Source organism: Apis cerana, linkage group LG15, assembly GCF_029169275.1.
Source record: "Apis cerana isolate GH-2021 linkage group LG15, AcerK_1.0, whole genome shotgun sequence".
Lineage (NCBI taxonomy): Eukaryota > Metazoa > Arthropoda > Insecta > Hymenoptera > Apidae > Apis > Apis cerana.
In genome coordinates this window covers 5,530,817-5,536,816 of record NC_083866.1, presented here as the reverse complement: position 1 = coordinate 5,536,816, position 6,000 = coordinate 5,530,817, and positions in this window count along the sequence as shown.

Sequence of the window (6,000 nt, the reverse complement as noted above, 5' to 3'; positions counted from 1 at the left end):
CTTAGTTTCCGCGACTTTTTCTTTTCCTTTTTTTCTTCGATTAGCGAATCTCGAGCCTAGATTTAAGTTTCAGCGGGCATTGCGCCCGAAGAAAGAAGTCGAAGAGGCCCGACAAACTGTCACCAAGAGGGCTGCAACGAATGATTTCTCATTTTTTGGATCTTGCCTGGGTCCAAAGAATGGGAAGTCATTGTTACTGTTTTGTCACTGTGCTCGTTTAGTATGTAGTAGTTTATGTTGTATCGTCTGGCCGATTTGCATGCCGGCCCATCGTCCGAATCCATTCGTCATCTGGGCATCGCGATTTTTTATTAGTGTTGCGATTGATTAATAAAAAAACGGGTTGAATTAGCGTTGCGTTAAATTGAGAATCGCGTTTGCATTAGCGTTGCGTTGAAATGAAAAAAATCGCGTTTGTATTTCTTGTAAAATTTAATTCAAATTTTTATCATTTGTCTTTAAATTTTTTATATAATTAATCGTAATATTTTTAATGCCCAATTCTCTTCCACTGAGATTGTGTGGAAATTCCAATTCCTGAATCACTTGACGTAGCTGAATAAGCTACATGCAAAGGTGATTATATGACAGCAGTCAACAAGTTTGCACTGGTTTTTCCTGTTGGGTATACAAATTTAAATGCATTTTCAAGAAAATGTAATATTTCTGTCAATTATTAATTATTATATTATAATATAATCATATTTTATAATATTTATCGTTTATAGTTTATTTGTTTCAGAAAGTCTTGCTTAATTCATGTGAAATCATCAAAAGATATTTATATTTCAATGTTTTTTCTTTTCCTTAGTTTTATTGAAATTCTTTTATTAGGATTTCTATATCTATATATTATTATTTTGGGAGATTTTAAATTTATTCTAAATATATATATATATATATATAAAAAATATATACAAGAAAAGAAATAAAAATTGTAAGTTTAGAAATATTTTAAATTAAGATTTGGCTAAAAAATAAATTAGATGATATTAAGTAAATTTGAAATTAAGGTAAGATATTTTTATGTTTTATTAAATTCAAGAATTCATTTTATTTTTTATTTTTCATGCAATCAAAATCTAATGAATTATTATTATTTATTATATAATTCATAATCGTATTTCTGAGACGATTATAAAGTTTATAGCAAATAATATTACTTACACATGCAATTATGTTTTATGTGAATTTACAATTTATTGAGTTAGTGATAACATTTTTATTTTCATCTTTAAAAATTATAATATATATTTTTTTACAGATTTTTTCACTGTCTGTATTTTTATTATTTAAATAATAAATTATATCTATCTACAATAATATAAATTCGAAAAGCAGAAAAAACTATTCTCTTTTTCCCTGAAGTCGGTAATATAGAATATCTAATATAAATAATGTATTTCCCGTGAGATGTCACGTTTATTCTATTCTTTATTTGTAAAAAAAATTCTATTAAGATACTAATTCTTTTTTATCCACAGCACATAAAGAAGACTTCTGCTGAAAACAGTTGTTTCACAGATATGATACTCATGTATACATTGAAGAATATTCGTTGCATTGTTTAAATATGTTTTACATAGATCTCTTCTAAAATTCTCTTCTAAAATGAATTTAAATCTAACTGAAGTAAAATGATATATTAAATTTCCAAATAATTAAATATAATTTCAAATACAAAGAAATAGAAATTTCAAATACAAATTTTAACGATTTTACCTCTCTCTTTACTTCTCTTTTCACTTCCTGGATTATGTTCCAAGTGAAACTTCTTTTATAACAACATGATCTCATATAAGAAATAATAGGCGTGATTAGTAAACAACAGAGTATATCATTTGATATCTTGGAATTCAAGAAAATTATTCTTCCACGAGTGATTTTTCATGAAAAAATATTCACATTTTTAAATTTCAAAAATTTATATGCAGTTTTCAAAAAATAACGAAGAATTGTTCAATTTAGAATTCTCCATGATATAATTTTCTGTTACAATTCCATATATATATATATATACTATAATAAATTATAGTTTTCTTAATTTTGAAAATTATTATAAATAAATATTTTAATTTAACTTAATGCAAAAGAAAGAGCAACAACAGTTTTCCAATTGTCATATGATTATTTCACATTACAATTTAAATTAAAAATTATTATAACATAGGTAAATTAATTAAAATCCACATGATTAAAAATAATACGATTGAATTAATGAAATTCTTTTCTAAACTGCATTATATAACATTCATGAATGATTGTTAAATCGTTAAGATATTTATATTTTTACGCTCGTGTTCGTAATACTATTTCATTTTTTGTTCATCCAGTAATAGAATAATTATACATATTATATATATGTATAATTACTTTTATTCTCATATAACTAAAAAAATTTCTAATTACCGCATCTAAGTAATTAAAAATCAAGAAATAGATATCCTTGCAACCAACGATTTGGATGATAGTCATTCAGAAACACGTTACTCTATTGTAACTTGCACGTCAAAAATAAAACGACTTACATTGAAAACTCGAAGAAAGAAAAATATATAGACAGGAAGAGATATTATGGAATAATGTAAAAATGTATTGAATACATGTCTTCATAGACAATGGTTTAAAAGCGTACAAAAGATAATACAATGAAAAAAATGAGGGCAACGATCGAATCAAAAGTATTCAATAAAACGACTATTTATCTCTTCCGTTTCTTTACCGAAGTTTTATGGTTTTCTTTACATAACATCTGCATTCTTATTCCATGATTCTTCCTTTATAAATGATCGTATTAATGGTAAGTAAGCACTTTAATTACTATTAATCACATTGTAAACGATGATTTTTCTTCTATTGATAATTGATCTACGAACAAAAATAATTATTCTAATTTACCGACTTCGTATTGTTAATCTTCAGTCAAAGATAAAATTAATTGCGGTATTTTATATTATTCCAAGTGTTTTACATGCGTTTCTAATACTGTCCATGATTCATATTTTAACCATATTTTTTTTAAATTTATATATTTGGTATTTATTTTATATGGGGAAAAGAAGATTGAAGATTGCCTAATCATCACGATTCGAAACAGACATAAACGAGAATGTGCAATCACGTTTAATGACTGCGTAGTGAAAACATAGTGAAAATTGTCATAGAACAAAAAAGTCGTGCACACTGGAGCATTGCGCGATACACGGAATGACAAAGATGCGTCTCCATTTTATTGTCGTAGAAAAATTAACTAAAAATAAAAGTTCTACATTCTTTAATGAATTTAATCCTTACATCGATTTGCCAGGTAGAAAAGTAAAAAGAGTAAAAAGACACAGACATTATTATTATTCAAGCGTCAACGAAGTTCAAGTTATTAAATTGTCTTGACAGTGTCGTGTTACGATTCGGCTATGAAACAAAGTATTCAGAAGTTACAACTCGTCCAAAGGTATGGCGTATTTTATTTAAATTTCGAACAGAGATGAAATGCAATCAAAAAGATTATTTTTTTTCGTAAAAATGTTCAAATGTTTTCTTTTCTTCTCTTCGTTTTTCCATTTCCGCGAACGCGTCGTTAACCTTCACCCAAACTGACGGGCTGATCGATAAAAAGGATTCAATCATTTAGTCGATTCGGCCTTGCCGTCTTCATAACGTTGCATTTTGAATAATTCTTGAGCGTGCTCGCGTAATACCGGTAACACGTATCACCATTTTCCCACGTTTCATCGGTTGCCTTGTCCTAACGCTGACAATCGCCGTTTTCTGTCTTCGTATTGTGACTCGTAGTTACAGTGCAATGTGAAAGATACACGATGATTTGCAATCGTGTGTATATCGAAAGAGATGAATGTAAAAAATAAATTTAGATGAAGATTCGATGGTAACGTAGATAACATTAAGAAAATGTGGATGTTGAGGAAATATGTAGATTATTTTTTTTATTGTATATATATATATATATACATTGTGTTATATTGCATTCATCAACAAACATATATATTATGCATTAGTTAGCTCGTTAATTAACTTAATCTTTTCTGCCCTGTGTAAATATAAATGTTACGTATCACTTTGTTATTGTATTTAAAGTGGAAATATTTAAATTGTTAGTTAGTAAATCTTATGATTCCCTCTTTGCATAATTTGCTTCGCAAATAGACCTGTTTTATGTCGTATAACTTTGATTTTCAAACGAAGAGACGAACAATGAAATAAGAAAAATACAAAGTGATAGAAAAAGAGAATAAGATGAAAATAAAACATTCTTTAGAAAATATATTCAAGATAGAGATCACAAGATATGATAGGGACATTCGTTAGAAATACGATCAAATTCATTTATCTGAATCTAAATTCCAATTATTTAAATGAAAAATTCCTCTGTTATGCGAGAAAACCTGTAAATAGGGTTCCATCTTTATATGTTTTAATTCGAAAAGGATAATATACGCAAAGATGTATCAACTTCGGACAAAAAAATGTCGAAGAAACGCATGGATGCGTCTCGTAAACGGCGGCGTACTTGAACCCAGAATTGGGGCCAGTGCGTGGGATCGGTGTACCTTTATCTCTTGACAGGATTAGCATTGTCGAAGTTGTGCTGGGAGAACACGAGGCGCGCTTTTAAAGTAAAAACCACGATATTGCGTTACCGCTTCTGGTACGGCATTGAAGCCTGAATTTGTGTTTCGTTAATTCCTTCTTCGCGTTAATTCAATTTCGCTTGCAAAGACCCCGGTAATTGGTTACGTGCGCGCGATACGTGATCTCGTATTTTTCGAAACCTGGTAGTAAATCGCTCTCCTTCTTTGAATGAGCAGTGAACAATTGAAGAAATTAAGTAAAATCTATTTTTAGAATTTCCGTCTCTTAGACGGAACGAAGGATCGAAGAATAGATCTTATTGATAAAAATGGTTTTAGCAGAGCTCAACGAAAAAGATTGGGATAGAATTGTTTTCTCGCGGGAAACAAAAGTTACTTATAACAATTTTACAATCCCGACGTTGCGCAAGCAACTAGCTCAATTATATATGGAATAAAACACGAATAGTAAAACTTCGTCAACAGTGATTCAAGGTCTATACTATAACGATAGATATTAGCCATTTTTCAAATCATCGTGAGACTATCCTCGGCAGGGTGCGGTTGTTTATCGGATTTCTTGCCGATCTATGGGTTTAATCGTCGTCGAGATGATGCGTCACGCACGTGGACGCACGTTTCACGATCGATGAAAACGAGTGCATGGCGATCACCTTGGACTAATGCTCGGAATGAATACTAATCATTCATTTTCTCCACACTGTTTCCCACGGTTTTTATCATATTATTTACAAAATTATGATTGAATCATTGGAATTGATTGTTAATAACGATGTAATATCGAGTGATTGGCTTCCTATAAAGAGGAATTTAAATTAAATTAATAACTATTAAAAATTGTGATAAATTAAGAAATCTTTACGATTAATTTTATGTCGACTAGACATAATGCCAATTCACAGCCATTAAAAATACTGAATCATCGTCTGCTTGAAAAAAAAAAAAAATAGAAACGGAGGAAGATTAATCACGAGTCGAAAACCGACTGTCGAACAATGAGTATTAAACGTGCAATTTCAACCCTGTCGACTTCTCACGACCATTGCAACGTTTATTAAAACTTGCAAAATTATGAGTCACGATTTCAATTAAAGGCTGATGCGACGGTGACACAATGGTGTTTAAAAATTCTCAGGGAGGTACAGGCAGTCGAAGCAGGAAGCAACACCGATCAGATTCTCTTTTCAAGATAATTGCGTAATTAGGCATGCGGATAGCGATGAATCATTCGCGTGAATCGACTCATTTTTTTTTCCACTTTCGTAGAATTCGTCGATTGATGTTTTATATGTAAATCGTGTTATTAATTTTTTAGTTATCGTCAATATTTTTCAATAGTCACTTTCTAACACTTCTGTAACTTCTTTTGTAACGCGTTTCGTAATCAAAT